This window comes from Eulemur rufifrons, chromosome 12 (assembly GCF_041146395.1).
Source record: "Eulemur rufifrons isolate Redbay chromosome 12, OSU_ERuf_1, whole genome shotgun sequence".
Lineage (NCBI taxonomy): Eukaryota > Metazoa > Chordata > Mammalia > Primates > Lemuridae > Eulemur > Eulemur rufifrons.
In genome coordinates this window covers 10,808,383-10,826,470 of record NC_090994.1, presented here as the reverse complement: position 1 = coordinate 10,826,470, position 18,088 = coordinate 10,808,383, and the positions used below count along the sequence as shown (strand labels likewise).

The window sequence follows — 18,088 nt, the reverse complement described above, 5'->3', positions numbered from 1 at the left end:
TCCTCCAAAGACAGCTAAAATGTCCACATGGGCCTCTAACTCTCTCCCATTAACCCAGATAAATTTATCAACTCAGGTAGCTGACACCTAAGCCCCATGAAAATGAGATGTAAAACTGGGGTAGAAAAAGCTGACTGCCACAGCCCAAGGAAAATAGGGCACCACAAAGACAGGTTTTACATAGGTCCAATTCAGTCTCACGTGGGTCTCTCCCTAGTCTCACCTGGAGATTTACAAGTCAAAACTGTAATGCTTTTGACCAGACACTGCTATAGATATAATGTTGAACCAAAAGTCAGACCGAATTTCCAGGAGTAAAAATATGCAAACAAAAAAAATTATAGATGTGAACTTGGCTATAAAGTCATAAGGTGTTGTGATTTCTCTCAGGAAGGACAAAGACCCTGGGTAACAGAATACACACACACTCACTCCTAAGACCCAGGGAGGCATCACAGTTGAGCAGTTCCCTGGGTGTCCTCTGGCCAGAGGTCAACTGGGACCTATAAGCAGGACCTTCTCTGACTGTTTTAATTGATAAACAAACCTCCAGAACTGGTCCAAAACTGATAATGCCTGTGGAATGGGGGACCCAGGGGAAAGCTCTAGAATTTGCCAAGGTGTGACACCACAAAAGCAGCTACTGACACTTAAAAAGATTAATTCATACACATGCAAAACAAACAGTATTAAGATAGAGATGTTATTTTAAGCATTGTTTCAATGTTAGGACAAAGGCATTTAAGACATTTTGTCTGAGCTCAAAACTAAAAAATAAATTAAGACTCTGAATTAGCACTCTCAATCTATCTTCAAAATAACTTTTACCCATTCTTAAAATTCCTTTGACTAAATTATCACAATAATGGCTATGATTTTGTTGAATGTTTACAATCTGCCAGACATGGGCCTGAGCATTTCACAAGCCTGGTTTCCTCTTAATCATTTAATCCTCAAAAACACACCCATGTAGCAAGTTTTACCCTCATTTTACCAATGAGGAAACTGAGGCTCAGATAAATTAATACATTTGCCCACAATCAAACCACCAGTGAAAGGTGGGATTGAAACCCAGGTCTATCAGATTCCATCAGAAAGTCATAATGTTTTTGAAACCCAGTAATGGTAGAATATTTTTAAGAGGTTTATAACTGTTTTTATGAAAAAGTTTCATGCTTAACTGAGAACTTAGTTATATAACTAATAAGGATCAAACCTCAAACTGCAGTTAATTCCAATTGTGTGCTGAGATCAAAAAGTGTGTGTCACTAAATCAAGGCAAGTAGGACTATAGCTTGCTTAAACTCCCAGGGAATCCTTTTGCATTGTTAATGACACTTAAAAAAAAAAAAAAAAAACAACCAGATCTCCATTCCTATGTTCAAAACTATCTGATGGCTTCCTGTCTCAGAGTAAAAGCCAATAACCCTATAATTGTGTTGCAAAGTGTCTGGCACACACGAGGTCCTCAATAAATACTTGCTGAATAAAAGGGAAAATTTGGAGAGCCACTGTATCCTTTCTTCTGCTTTCAATAAAAAGACGCATACGTTTCCAAGGAAATAAAACCCTAGAGCATTAAATAAAGCTGAGGAACCAGAAAACTGTTCTTTAGGAAAATCACTGAACTCTGAGTCCAGATAAAATAATCAAAGAGGACTCAAGTGTGCCCCATTAGAACAAAATGAACTCCAGGCTGCTTCACTCTGGTAGCTCTGAAGAAGATTCAAAAGGACCTTTAAAAAACGTCCTACAAATGATTTAGTCTGTTTCATCTATACATTAGAAACTGTAATTTTTAAAAAGCAGTGGACTTGAAGTCAATACCTCAGTACTTATCCAATTGTGTCCTTAATTCATTTTCTTTCTCGGTGTCCTCATTTCCAAAATGAGGTTTGACTATAAGATTTCTAAGGTCTGTCTTAGTTGTGACATTCTATTATTAAATCACAATCTCCAACCTAATTTACAAAACTACCCAGTAATTATTTACATCACAAAAAGAATCTGATTTCAGAATACAATTTACTATAAAATCATAAATGCCCAAGACTAGAAAGAACTTAAAAGTTTCTTTCATTTGAACCATTGGACAACTCACCCTATAAGCAATTCCTATGTCCTTGTATAATCCAAATCTTCCAAATGTCAAGCATTTAATCTAGAATATTCAGGTAGTGACCTAGTCTCTGTCCAAATGCATAGAGACAGAAAGATGGGTTAGTTTTTCAAACTGTTAGAAAATTCTTTCTTATTTTGAATTAAAATCTGCTCTTCTCTAAATTTCTCTTCTGTATTCTTTAGAGAATGAGTGAGTGTATTCTCTTGCCATTGTCAGTTTTCTCTTTAGATTATATTCTTTATTCTAAATACCTAATGACAGCTATAACATTCACTAGGTCTTCTCTTCCTTAGGTTAAAGATTACAGTTTCTACAGCCTCTCCTGATATGCTATGATGTTCTGACCACTCACGTACCCTTTCATTGTTAATGTCTCTCTTAAAATATGACAGTCAGAATCCAATAAGATAATTCCCAGGGTCTAATTATTTCAGACTACAGTGGCATTGCTTTTGGCACTTATTTATTGATTAAGATAAAACCAACCTTACAGCACTATTTTAATGATTAAATAAGATAATGAGTTTAAAGTCTTGGCACAAGGTTTGGCATACACTATTCACTCAATAAGCAGTTGCTGCTGCTATGATTGGCATTAATAATAAATTATAATATTATTTCATCAGTATTAGAGCTTTATCTCCCCCAATTAAGCTGTAAGCTCTAGTTCTCTACAGCACTGAAGGTCTGCCTTACATATTATTAGCTGTTTTTCACCCCCATCAGGGTTTGGCAAAGAAATAAAGTACTGAGGCTCAATTTAAATTGTCGATCCATCAGAAACCAAGATAAAACAACTCTGAAATTAAGACTTCAATTAATGGCAAATAGGATGTGATTTATTGAGTTAATTTAAATTCAAGTTTGCTGAACAAATTGATTATATCAATCAAGCAATCCCACTTTTTACAATTAAAAGGTACTTCTCCTCAATCATACAATTTAAAGATGAAGTAAATGTATCACTGAGATATGCTGAGGAAGCAGTTTGGCGCAGAGTTTAAGGGAGTAAGCTCTGGAATCAGACTGCCTGGAGTTCAAATGCTACATCTACCATTTACCCACTGTGTGACCTGGGGCACATTACTTAACCTCTCTGGTTTCAGGCTCCCCATCTATAAAATGTGAGTCATAACAGTACCTACTCACCTTACAGGGGTTTGAAGGAATCAAATGATGATGGATGTGAAGCGTGTTTGGCACAGTGCCTCTCACCTTTCAAAAACCCTCAGTGATGCTACTGTTGTAACTACTACTCAGAAGTTATCTCAAGAAGTAAATTATCCCAAATAATGTAGCTAAAATTGATTATCTGAAAGTCTCAGCCATTTTTAATTTATACAGGCTCTCATCTCTGTTAACCATAGCTGAAGTCAATGAACACCCTAGTATTCTTTGCATACTTACAATTATCTATTTTTCATACATCTATTCATTTTTAGGGTAGATTTTAAGATTAATGCGAAAAACTCCATCCTAATTTTAATATTTAACTAACCACATATGCCATCACTACAGCAAGTCATATGTTAATAGTAACAGAGAAAAATGAAATAAAGGAACAAACAAAATTGTTCTTGTCATACCTGCAACTGCTCTCCATGTAGCCCTGCACTGTCCAGTATGACAGCAACATGGGGCCATTTAGCACCTGAAATATGGCAGATGTGCTGTGGGTGTAAAATATATGTCAGATTTCTAAGACTTTGTATAAAAAAATTATTTAATTAATAATTTTATACCAATTATATATTGAAATGACGATATTTTGTATATATAGGTTAAATATATTATTTAAATTAATTTCACTCATTTCATTTTACTTTTTTAATGTTGCTACTAGAAAATTTAAAATTACATAGCAAATTCTCAACATATTTCCTTTGAACAGAACTAATATAGAAGATCCTAAAAAGTATGCCACGTGAAAATTAAATTCAGAACAAGATACATGATCTAAATTACAGCAGAGGCTGGGCATGGTGGCTCAAGCCTATAATCCCAGCACTTTGGGAGGTTGAGGCAGGAGGATCACTAGAGCTATGATCACTCCACTGCACTCCAGCCTGGAAGGCAGAGAGAGACCCTATTTAAAAAAAAAAAAAAAATGAAAATGAAAAAAAGTTTAAATAAAAAAAAATGCAAAGAGTGGAGACCCAAAATACTGAAATGCTGTACTGTTGTTCTGAGTCAGAAAGTTCCTGCTAGAGAAGACCCAGTATGGAAATAATAGAGAAAGTAGAATAGCAGAAGGAAAATCTAAGGGATAAAACAAGCCCAGAATTAGTACCCTAAGATCGCTTTCTACCAAAATGAGGTGTGCCAGCATCTTTGGCATCACCTAGGAGCTTGTTAGGAATGCAGACTTCAGGCCCCACTCCAGACCTAAGGAATCAGAATCTTCATTTTAGGTGATCTGCACAGTAACATCTGGGAAGCAGCTGCTCATCCACACAAGATCAAGAGACACCTGTATCTTTAAATACTTACTCTTATTACACATCTGTTGTTCGGTAGTTGCTAATCACACACACAGGACCTTATATGCATAATGCACACAATGAATATTTTGTTAACTGAATACATTCTTGGAAAATGGGATCCTAAACATGCTTAAAGGATGGTGGGGAATCTGTGCCTCAGGTAAGAACTGAAGAAGTCACCAGTGACTGAAAGTGTGCGGACAGGGCACACCCAGACCTATGCCTACTGCAGAACTAGGACCGCCCTAGGTTAAACAAGATGAGCAGACACTATTCATACCAAAAAATAATTTACTGAAAGGCTCAGACAAAAGAAAAAAGTTTGATTTTTGACAGAGATGGAAGGAACTTTGTATGGTGAAAAAACTGACTGCATTAACAAGAATTAGTGTTTACAACAGTAAGCGAGATGGTTTTAGCTGTTTTAAACTAAAGTTCCTTTGACTGGGAATTGTGCTACTACATTAAGGATCATCTTTCAGCCTCTTCACAGTCTTTCCTGTTAGTATTCAAACATGCTGTAATTTTCCCCATTTTAAAACATCTCTTGATCCCACTTCTCCCTTCAGCTACATTTCTCACCTTCTCTTTACAGCAAAAATATTTGAAATATTTGTCTACATTTGAAGTTTGCATTTCTCTATGTACGGACTATCTTGAATTCTCACTTATCAATTTTGGGGCCCCTCTACTCCACCACACTTCTGTTATCAAGCTCACCAATGACTCCTCCATTGCTAACTCCCTGGGTCAATTGTCATTGGACCCTCATTTTACTTGACCTTTCAGGAACATCTGACTCATCCTCTTTAAAGCAGTTTTTTTTTAACTTTTCACTTGGCTCCCTAAACACCAAACTCTCTTGATTTTCCTCATTAGCTGCTCTTCCTCATTCTCCTTTATTGGTCCCTTCTCAGCTCTCAACCTCAGCATGGAAGCAGCCCACGTTCTCGGTCCTGAACCTCTTTTCCTTTCCACTGTCACTCACTCCCTTGTAGATTTCATCCAGTTATATACTCTGACAACTTCCAAATGTTTAACTCTATTTAGACCTCTCTTTTGAAAGCCAGACAAATATTAAATATATCCAACTGCCTATCAGACATCTCAAAAACTGCACTCCTGATCTTTCCTCCAAAATCAGCCTTTCCCTATCTCAGTTAATGCAACTCCATCCCTCCAACTGCACAGGCCAATACGCTGCAAGTCACTCTTGACTTCTCACACTCACACCCCACTTTCTGTCAATCAGAAAACCCTTCCCACTCAACCTTCAAAACATACCACTCTGGGCCAAGCCACCACCTTGCTCACCTAGGTTACTATACCAGCCTCCTAACTGGTCAGCCCCTTTCTGCCCTTCCCCACCTCAGGCTATTCCCATGACACACAGCAGCAGTGTGTCCTCCAAGAGCATAAGCCAGATCATGTCACATCTTTGTTTGAAACTTTCTAACTGGCTTCTCTGCTCACTCTAAGTACAAACCAAAGCCCTTGCAATAGCCTAGAAGGCCCCAAGGGAGCTGGTGATGGTGTCTGCTCCTCCGTGCCCACTCTACTCCAGCCACGCTGCTCTTCTCTTCCCGGAAGGCAGGGACCATGGCACTGCCTCAGGGCTTTGCACTTGCTGCCCCTTCTCCCTGGAGCACTCTTCCCTCTTCTTCACGTCTTTCATCACCTGTCACCTCAGTGAGGCCATCCTTGACGGCAACTCCATCCACTCCCAGCCTCCCTCCTCTGACTTCACACCATCAACATACTACACACACACACACACACACACACACACAGTCTTTCTCACCTGGCAAGAGCAAGGATTTTTTTTGTCCGTTTTGTTGTTTACTGTATCCCTGGTATACAAGAGACATTCAATAAACATTTGCTAAATGACTGTATGAAGGAAAGATGACAGTGACACACAGCTGCACATGACCTACTCTCACATAACTTGTAGCCTTTTAAAAGAGTTGTATTTCAAATAAGTCACTTTGTATGCATACACATATTCAGATACTATGGAAGAAGCAAAGCTGCTCCAATTTGATTATTAGATTAACTTCACACAAAATCTGACCCATTGTAAAGAAATCGCTCTCTAAACTGAGCTAAAATTCTCCAAGAATGCTCGGCTTTCTCAAACCCTTGCTTCACTAGAGCTCATTTAAAAGATGGGTCCCAAAAAGGTACACCCTTCCTGCAAGCAGGTGGAAATAGCCAGGCCAATAGAATGGACTTTGATTTCCTTAGATGAATGAGAAATTATGATGAAAAGTACAAAGCACTTTATAGTTTAATGGTATATAAAATCCGGGTGTAACCCACTTTCAGTGAACTTCTGGACTCAAGTACAAGACAGAAAAAAATGTTTTTGTTGTTTTACACTTTAGTAACGTACTTAGTAGATGGACATAGTGGGTCCTATTTCTATAAACCACATTTTAAAATAACTTAAAATTATCTTCCAGGTAAAAGGAAAGCAAAATGATTTTGGCAAAATGTTTAGACATAAAAATAAATTATTCAGGAGTGAAGTAGCTTTGTACACAACAGAAGTAATGTGAGACAGATAAAAGCCAAAAGTGATTTTAAAACAAAATGGACAGAGTCTTAATTTCTCTACCTTATTAGTTTTCATATACTACGTCAGGTTTGCTTTTGTTTCTGGTTCCACACACAGCAGACGACTCCAGGATGAAGAGCCACCCTGTAAGACTCGCTGTCTAACACCCATTATCACCGAGTGCTCACAGCTAGTAATCAAGGCTCTGGAGAGCTCATGAAATTCTGCTCCCACCACTGAGTTGATGGTTGCCAAGAATCAGTTGCGTTTGCCCCCAAATGGATTTCTGCTGGTTGTACTTGCTACTGAAATTATGTAATTTCAATATTATGTAAAACAAATATAGGCATAATAAATAAAAGTTGTTTCACCATGAAAACTACATGGAATGCTGTAGAAAGAAGCCATTAATGGCCATAAGAGAATTCTACTCGCAAATGTTTTACATTTTAATTGTTTTTACTAAACAGAAGCAAAATGAAACTTACCAAACATTTGTAAAATATACAGATTCATAATGCAAATACCCTTGTATACGCCACCAGGTTAAGAAAATGGAATTACCATTCTCCTAACTCCCCTGTGAACCCTACTGATATATAACAATTTTGTAAATTAAACCATTTTCTCACTGACTAATCATAGATATATTTATATTAGTAATGCTTCTAAAATTTTGGCTTTAATTTCTCTAACCTATCAATTTCTTTTGAATCCATAAACTACCTATCTTTACTTAAGCTTCAGTTTCAGAATATTATGCTATGTCTCATTAGATTTTTTTTTCCCAAACAGGACCTAGCAATATGAGAGGCCATCAACTGATACACAAGCCACACCAGGAAGGTAGAAAGAAATGCATCAAAAATGGAAAAATACGATAAAATCAAAAGAATGATGAAACAGAATTGCTGAGACCGTTACATCACACCAGGCAAACTCAGCCAGCACCATTATCTACTTCTATCAGAAGTCTCTGCCAGAAAGGAAAGAGTAGGGTGAGGAAATTCATAGTAGCACATCACTCTTATCTTTTGTGCCCTAGGTTGTCATTTGCAAGAGAGCTAAGATAAAAGTCACACACCTGGAGCTCTAAAAGCAGCCCATGGACGCTGACTGTGAAGTGGGGGAAATCCCACTTCTCCAAAGCAGGAGATGTAATGAGACCCCACAGCAAAGCCAACAGCAAATAATTATTAGGCCAGAACTCCTGTTGCCTCTGGAAATTCTATTTCACCATTAGACAAGGCTAAATGTCAAAGCAGCTACTCCGTCCATATATTTTTGGGAGGGTTCTTGTGCTTAGCTATTTAAGAGCCTATAGTGCTTAACTCATTCACTGAGCAACATTTATTGAATGACTGTATGTCAAAGCACCAAATAAAGTATAGTCTTCCCTCAGTATCCTCAGGGGACAAGTTCCAGGACCTCCCTCAGAGCAGATGCTCAAGTTCCTTATATATAAAATGGTGTAGTATTTGCATATACCTTACACACATCCTCTGTTATACTTTAAATCTCTAGATTACTTATAATACCTAACACAATTTAAATGCTGTGTAAATAGTTGTTACACCGTATTGTTTGGGGGAATAATGACAAAAAATGTCTGTATATTTTCAGTACAGACATAATTTTTTTTTTTTTTATATTTTTGATCCAAGGTTGGTTGAATCCACAGGTACAGAACTCACAGATACAGAGGGCTAGCTATACTAGAATTTTCCTCTTGGCTTCCATAAAGTGCACCTATAGGCAATCACAGTATAGGGTACAAGAAGGGACAGTTTTAACATTTGATAGATGTGTGACTTTAAGATGGGTGATAATTCCATCTCCCACCCAGGTAAATGTAACCTACCACCCAGGTCACATTTACTGCCTCCTTACTGTTTTTCAGAAACTGCTCTAAGCCCTTCCCAACCACTAAATGTTAGTGAGGTATTCCATGAGCTCAATGAGGCAGCAAGGCATAGAGACGTTAAAATAACTGGCCCAAGGTGACACCACTAGAAGGTGACAGAGCCAGGAAACAAATCAGATTATCTAATTCAAGGTCACATTCTATGCTGCACTGCTTCTTGGTGACACAGAAAATCCTTTAAGAGACAGAGCTGGGTGTGGTAGCACACACCTGTGATCCCAGCTGCTAGGGAGGCTGAGGCAGGAGGATCACTTGAGGCCAGGGGTTGAAGGCTGCAGTGCCCTCTGATCACACCTGTGAATAGCCACTGAGCTCCAGCCTGGGCAACATAGCAAGATCCTATCTCTAAAAAAAAAAAAAAAAAAAAGAGGACAGCCAAATGAGTCTTCCCCTCCCAACTTTCCATTTATCAAATTTTCAGGAGACCCTAACCAGCCACTAAAACAAGCAAAGTGTAGAGATTATATAAAATGGGGTCTATCTTTCTTTCCATCTATCTTTCTCCCCTTGGGTTTGTTTCATGGAGATCTGTATGGCTATGGGAGGCCTCCAGGCATTCAGTAATGATAAGAAAATATGAACTCATCTTAAAAAGGAGGGAAGGAGGAGGGAAGATTACTCTCAAGAGAGTGGTGGCAACCTTATAACTTGAAAATGTTGTGAGCCTTGTTTAAATTTTTATGAACCATCTCTAGCATGTGGGGGTCCAGGGGGACAATATGAGTTGCCCCAAGATCCAGTGCTGAGGTCAGCAAAGTGGCCAGACTGGCTGATCAGCTCCTTGGACTCTCCCTCAGTGAGAGATGGTTGCCACCTGGAGGCCACACCCACTAAAGAGAACTAATTAAGCTGCAAAGGAGACCACTGACAGGTCATTACTTCACCTGTTAGATCAGAGTTTCCCAGACATGCTGATCTTAAGAATCACACGGAGTGATTATGAAAAGTGGCCCTTCAGAACCACTAAACCTAAATCTTCAGGCAGCCCTAGAAATCTAAAGCCAGGTAATTCTTGTGACAGACAAGTTTGGGAAACACTATTTAAATCATGAAACTACAGGCCCTAAAAAGATCAAGAGGGCTCTTCGGGGTAGGATATCCCCCTTTCAAGCAGTTCTCTGTCTAATCCAGGAGAACACTAGTTTCTATATAAAAGGCTCCATAGAATCCACTTCCAAAATTTCCTTTCCGTACACACACGAGTCTCAAGTCCTCAGAGCTTTGTGGTCCTCCCACAAAGCTATGGCAAAGGTTAAACCCACCCTTTTTTGAATCATTTTACCTGAAGTTGTGTATACTCACTTCAGGAAACGTTGTGAGGGCAGGGATCTTCACTGAGACTTCTCACGCTTTGCTGAAAATAAAGAACCTCACGTATCTCAAACAACAGAACAAGAAAGTGAAAACATCTGATAAGAGACCTATATCCAGAATATATAAACAACTCTTACAATTTAATAATAAATGAACAAAAAACCCAAGCAGGGGTGGGGAATCTGCGGCCTCAAGGCCACATGTGGCCCTCCTGATCCCCAAGTGTGGCCCCTTGACCAAATTCAAACTTCACAGAACAAATCCCTCTAACAAAAGGATGTGTGCTGTAAAATTTGGATTCAAAAGGCCACACGTGGCCCCAACACTGCAGGTTCTCAGCATCATTAGTCATTAGGGAAATGGAAAGAAAAACCACAATGAGATATTACTTCACTCCCAGTAGGATAGCTAGAATAAAAAAGACAGAAAATAAGAAGTGTTGATGAGGATGTGGAGAAATGGGAACCGTCATACACTGCTGATGGGAATGTAAAATGGTGCAGCCTGTGAAAAACTGTCAGTTACTCCAAGCATTAAACAGAGTACCAATATGACCCAGCAATTCCACTCCCATACCCAAAGAAATGAAACCACGCATCCACGCAGAAATTTGTATGCTAATATTCATAGTGGTATTATTTCTAATAATTGGCATTATTCCTAACTGCCAAAAAGTAGAAACAATCCATCTACTGATGAATGGGTGAATAAAATGTGACCTATCTATTCAATGACATATTATTCAGCCATAAAAAGGAATGAAGTACTAATACATGCTACAATGTGGATAAGTATTGCAAACATTATGCTGTGTGGAAAAAGCCAGTCACAAAAGGCCATATCCTATATGATTCCATTTACATGACAAGTTCAGAACAGGAAAACCCAGAGTCAGAAAAGAGATTAGTGGTTGCCTGGGGCAAGGAATGGGGCAATGGCAGGACTAAGGGGTGTGGTGACAGCTTAGGGTCTGGGGTTTATTTTTGAGGTAATGAACATGTTCTAAAGTTGACTAGGGTGATGGATGCACAACTTTGTGACCATACTAAAAATCACTGAATGTACACTTTTAACGAGTGAGTTTTGTGGTATGTGAGTTTTACCTCAATAGTTGTTGGAAAAAAGAATCTCTTTAACACGAGTCTCAATTTCATCCTCTGAAAATAAAGATACCATACCACCTATCTTTCAGTAAAGAATACATATATGCACACAAAACGCACGTGTGTGCATGCATACATACATACACACACACACACACACACAAACACACACTCTCTACAGTACCTGGCCCATAATAAATACTGAATAGACGTCATTCTTTCTCCTCTTTCTATACCCATATTTTTGTATTGTTATGCCTTTATATCATTGTATTTTTACTACAAATTACAAAACTCAAAACTGGAATGTATTCCAACGGACGACTGTGAGAATTCTCTCATGGTTTCACACATGCTATACTCAAGGCTGCTCCTAACTCTGGAGAAACCCTAGTGCCTGTAAATGTGGCTGTCTACCTCCAGACTCGACACTAAAAAGCATTTGGGGATATAGCGTAAGACCTTTTCCTCAGTTCCACGTCCTTATTAGAGTGTTCTCTATCTCTAATCAAGGGACACAGGCGCCTTCACTTACCTATAATTTAAAAGCTCAGTACTCTGCCAATACGCATGCTAGTCAGGCATTTTTCCTGTCAGTTTCATCTACATTGAAAAATCTCCTGGGCCTCTAAGACAGCTCTGCAGGTGTCCTCAAAAGACCTTAGCTGCTCTAATATCCAGCACTGCCCCCCTGAATATTTACTGTGATGCTATGCAGATTCACAGAGAGCTTGAAGCTACAGAACCATCCACAGCTTCCAACTACAAAAAAAGATCAAGGGCAGCGTTTTCACCACCTCCTTTAGCACTCAAAAAACTCCCAGCCATTTCTTCAATTAATAGAAGCCAATAGTCGACCGGTTCAAACGTTTTCCCATATTGTCAAAAGCTTTTCCTCCATCTTGCTGAGTATTACCAATTGTTACAAAATGTGTTCACTTTTCTTCAGAACAGCTCCTACCATTGAGATCGGACGAGATCGGGCGTGTTCAGGGTGGTATGGCCATAGACAGTTCCTACCACTGAATACACTTTTCTTCTAATCATTTTCAAGGATTTCATCTCTATTCATTGCCATTAAACCATGTCCCCCATACATTTTTCCTACTTTTACATTTACCAGACATGACAGGGTAAACAGGTACAATACTCAAATTTTATCAAAGCCTAGTTGGTAAAGACACCATGAGCAACCAGGTGGTTAAGAAAGACATAACAATTCAGGACAGACAATGCCATCTATTAAAGCACTTTTGCTCTAAAGCTGTGCTGTCCAATATACCAGCCACCTGAAATTAAATAAACTTAAAAATTCAGTTCTTAAACTTCACTAGCCACATTTCAAGTGCTCAGTTATACACATGCACCTACTAACTACCTTTTGGAGAAGGCAGATTAAGGACATTTTCATCACAGCAGAAAGTTCTACCTGAACAATGCTGATTCGGGCACTATCTTCATCGATTCTATGAAAGTTCACAAGCTCTGAATTCTTAGATACAGTAGTTTCAATATTTACTGATTGTGAAGTCTGACTCTCACAAGTATGACCCAAGTGCCTCTGAATGTTCTTGGCAGCTTCTCCTAGGTCAGTGGACAAGGTTTTTTGGAGCCTATTACAGAGCTTGGCACATGGTAAGTACTTAGTATTTGCTGAATGAATAAATGAATAGCAGATTGATGTTTGTACTTCATTTTGTGCCCTGACTGATTTACTTACGGATATTAGCTCATGGAAAGCAATGCAATTTTTCTTTTGTTCATAGGAGATTTTTATAGGGAGACGCATCAGCAGGTAGGGAAGGCAGCTCATGGACCTTTTGGAGCCACTAGAAATGAATCCGCAAAACATAAAAAAAACTGTCCAAAGGGAACTTTGATATTCAAACAGTAAGTTCAGACCCAAGTAAACATGTTGCTTCTTCGAACACCCACTATTTGTAGATTTTAGGGACATGAAGAGAAGGTCAGGGCAGATGCTCTGGAAGATCAGACAGCCTGCTACCAATTTCTCAGCATTTTTCCAACATAACTTTTTTAGAAAATAAGATAATCAAAAAGGTAGCAACTCTCTCCTAGTATGGCCTGTGCCATTCACTCTTACACCTAGATTTCCCCTTCCCTCAGTGTACTATGACTCAGTCTATACTGTACGTATCAGATAACTTCTTGGAAAGAGTTTTTGAAAATCTAAATTAAAAAAAAAATGTAAGTTTTCATATACAGAGAAAAGCAGTTTCATTGGCCCTTAACCAGTAATCTCCTGAAGGCCAAACAAAAGTAGCTATAGTTGCTTCTATTTTACATTTTCTACTTTCCTTGCTCACAGACCAACTAGCCATAGGAAGAACCAAGCTGCTCCATCCTATAATTCACTTATTCTTAGCAAAGATCTGAGAACAGAAGGCCAGAGAAACAGGGAGCAGCTGCCGCCTGATCTTCTTATTAATGCCCTGGGCTCATTCCCCATCCTCCTCCTAATTGTTTCAGACTCCTTTTCGCAACAACCTCTAAGCCCCAGCTCATGAGAAGAAATAACAAGGAAAAGCTGCCTTCTCTGTGTCAACACCCACTGTGGTAGAACTGTCTACATCACATCTGAGATGATGTAATTAGAAATTAAAATAGGCGAGCCTTACATTCCATTTTCAATTGTTAATCTGCTTTACTTTGGATTCCAATTAATGAAACTCCTTACATGTGGCCCTACAGTGATCCCTGTAGGCACTACAGGGTTTTGGGGGGGGTTTTTTGTTTGTTTTTAATTACACAATTTCCATCTCTTGAGCCAAACAATCTTGGTCTCACTACTTAAGCCAACAGATATATAAAATAATGATTGTTGATGAATTAGTCATCCAATATTCACATTCCAAGACCCAAAGAATCTAAATTATTAGAGCCAAAAAGCTCAGTTTCTGCAACACTCAATGCTAACTTTTAAGGACATAAAAGCAGAATGGTGGTTAAGAAAATTGGACTCAGCTGAAATCTCAGCTCTGCCACTTACTACCTGTGGGATCTTGAGTAAGTTTCTTAACCCCTGCAGATGTTCAGAGATAATGACCGTACTGACCTCATAGGTTGTCGTCAGGACTAGGGGAGACAGTTCACATAAGAACTCAATAAATATCAGCTGTGACTGTGACAATGCTTCATGCCTGAAAAACATCACTTAAAATAAGCGTTTTCCAAAAGTTAGGATTTAAGATAAAACTTAAAGGAAAATTCTGCTTCTCTTAACACCCACATGAAAATACAATGTAAGTAAAGAGGCCCAGCCCAGGTCAAAATGTTAATTTTTCCACTTACTCTAAATCCCTAACTCCAAAAATAGTCTTTTAAAAATATCCATCAACTTGTACAAATTATTCTGATTCATCTCACTAATTTATGTTCAGAGAAAAGGGAGTTTCAAACCAGATGGCTGTTTGCTGTAAAGCAAGCCCCAAGGAGTGAGTGGTCAGCCCTGGCCACAGCCTGGCTGTCTCATGGAGGAAGGAGAAACGAGCTGGCGGATCCATCACATCACAGGTGTCACCAAGAGGGAAAATGCTGGGCCACCTCTGTGCCCTGGAGTGTCAACAAAGTCCCTGCCCATTCGGCACCAGCTGGGCCCCAGTTTGTTGACCTTCTGGGCACAGTGAAAAATCATTCATTAAATAGAGCAAAAAGTACTGCAGGGACATGTGCTATTGTTATATAAATAATACAAGCAAAGATTATTAATGTTAAAAGTTGCACATTATTTTCAAATGAGACATGGAAATTTGGTAATTTGGATTTAAGAATAACTTGTTAACTACATGCTGCAAATTACCCTTTTTCTCCATTGTAAACTGCAACAGCCACTACAACTAACACTACTTAATTTGGAACTTGTGAAAAATGTCTTTGGAAGATGGTCATGTAACTCGGAAAGGCTCTTTCAAAAAAATAATGCCACCACTTAAATTCTTTCCAGCAAATCTCTGAGTCTGTATACAATATCACAATCAACACAAGCTGTCAAGGCATGGACACTCTGAACAAATGCTCTGGAGGATTTCATCTGGATCCTGTACTTCCCTAAAATAAAGCCAGGCTGTTTTAACTGTAAAAGAACTAGGAAGAACTGAGAGGCAGAATTCAAGGTGAAACATCTCCAGAGGAAGCCAAGGACTGACTGTCCAAGAAGAACCCCTAAAGGTTGAGAACCATGACAACAGCGGTGATTCAAGGTTAGACTAGACCCCCAGCCTTCTGTAAGCTGATTCACAAAGTACAGTACACGGACTTTGGTCATCAGATTTTTCACAGTCTGCCTAAACCTCAGTCATGTCTGAATTCATTTCTAAAAATTGAGAAAGATCATTATCCATAACTCACCTCCTACTCCAACCCAAACCCAAAGATACGCTCTTTTTGTAATTGCCAAATGACAACATTACCCCACATAAACCTCAAAAAAACCAGTCTTGAAGCCAAAGCATGTACACACTTTAATGTTCACACGGTTTTTGCCTCAGCAGCTCTTAACCAAGGCTGAGATTAACCCATTACCACACTGGTGTCTTAGTTTATAAATAATGCATAACAAATCACTCCAGAATTTCTGTAAAGGAAAAAAAAATCACCTCTAAAAGTAGTCATGCCTTAGACATGTTTTTTTTCAATGTAATTCCAGGCTAAATTCCACTCAAATATTTTCCATCTCAGTTGGCAAACAAATACATAAATATCAAGGTTTTAGAAAGAGAACAGAGACATTGATGGACAGTGTCTCTGAATTCTCTTTTTCAATGATCTGCTTTTCAATTTTATTTTTTTATTTCCAAATTCCCAAGATTTACTAGCCTATAAGATTTCCAAGTTCCCCATTTTTTTCATTGCTAGCATTTACTTTAATTAAAAGCAAACTTGAACCGCTTAAGTAAAAAGTACCTAATAAGGTATATGTATTATTCCTTGGTCACAAATGAAGGGAATAGTGTCCACAAAACTTTTTTTTTTTAAAGCAAACACACATTCAGGTCTGCAAATCAAACTTTATTCTCGCATTTTTTAAAACTAACATTCAACCATGGAATTTCACCTTAATAAGGTTATTTTAGCTTTGCAGCTTTAATCACTCTCCCAAATTCAATAGCCAGGATAAGAGTGCTGATCCATTCATAGAACACACAGAGATATTCAGAATGTGAAATTTGGAGTACATCCATGAATAAGTAATGCATACACAAGTCTAGGCATGGAAACATAAAATGTTAGAGCTACAAGGCTCTGAGAGAGCATGTATCGACCCAATCCCCTCACCCTACACAGAAGGAACTTTAGCTATTTAATACAAAGGTTAAATGATTTGCCCAAGTCAGTGACAAAAACTCACCCAATCAGTGGCAACACCTACATGCTAGGTGTCCTACCTACTAGTCCAAGTGTTTTCCTTGGTACCAACTGCTCTGCTCCTTTTGGTACAAAGAGCTTTTATTAATGTAATATTTGACAAACAAGACCAAATCATTCGTGGACAAATATAAGAAAGCTGTAGAAGGACATGCACCCAGCCACTAAAAATTGGTTGAGAAGATGCTAGCTTATTTTGCATCTGTTTTACTGGTTCTGTTGAACATGCTGCATTTTTAACTGCTAAAGAGGAATGTATTAACTTACTAAAAGAAAAGCTCTTGATGTGTAAACACTCTCAGAAAAGAAAGGATGGTGAAGTATTTCTTGGAAGAGGCTAGAAAGTGCATTTCCCTTCCTTCAGCAGGGAACATCCTTTCCCCCACATCTCACGAAAACCCAACCAACCCCTCCCTTCCAAGGTCCAGCTCAACTGCCAGTTCCTCTCTGAGAACTTCCAAGCCCTTGAGCCAGAGCCTCTCCTTCCTCTAGGATCCTCCATCATAACCTATGCATAAGTCTCTTTCTCCTACTAGAAAGCAATCTCCTTGAGAGCAGAAATCCTGTCTTACTCACCTGGCTACTGGGCTTTGCAAAATCCTCTGCACACACTCAATTATAACTAATGAATGGAAGCATTTGCTGCCAGAATCCCACTTACAGTAATTTTCCAGATCTCCCGCTTTCCTACCCCAACACCTGGAGCCACTCAAGAGTGACTGCGGAGGGGAAATCTTGGATCCCACTGTCAGGAGACCAGTCTCCGGAGAATGAAATCGTAGTGCCCATTACCTCCTCTGCCTAGTGAGTGTTTAATATCCTTTAACACCCGGAATGGCGAAATTAATCATTTATTATTTAGGTCACCGACAACGTTCTAAACCCACGTTGTCTAATCTGTGTTAACCGGTTTTTTTTTTTTTTAATCTCAGAACATCATTTCCCAGAACATTCAGCTGAAAACAATGGATAAAGTTAAATGCATGTAAAATTGAATGATGTAAACGTCTTTAAAAGCCACTAGGAATATTACACCGAATAATCTCCCCTTGTCTGTCTGCTCGCTCAATGCAAGTTTGTTGAGATTTTTTTTTTTTTTCCTTTCTGACAGAAACGTGATAGTCCCTAAATACAAGGACTGACTTGGCAGAGTAAAATCGGCACATCAGGTCCTCTAATGCTTTCCTCCTTTTGATC

At 38.8% G+C, this 18,088-nt stretch overlaps 1 protein-coding gene across 3 annotated transcripts in view; it reads right to left on the bottom strand.

Moving 5' to 3' along the window:
- PSD3 (pleckstrin and Sec7 domain containing 3) overlaps positions 1 to 18,088 on the bottom strand; it is a 435,489-nt gene that overhangs the window by 357,072 nt on the left and 60,329 nt on the right. The gene's annotated exons all lie outside the window — the stretch shown is intronic.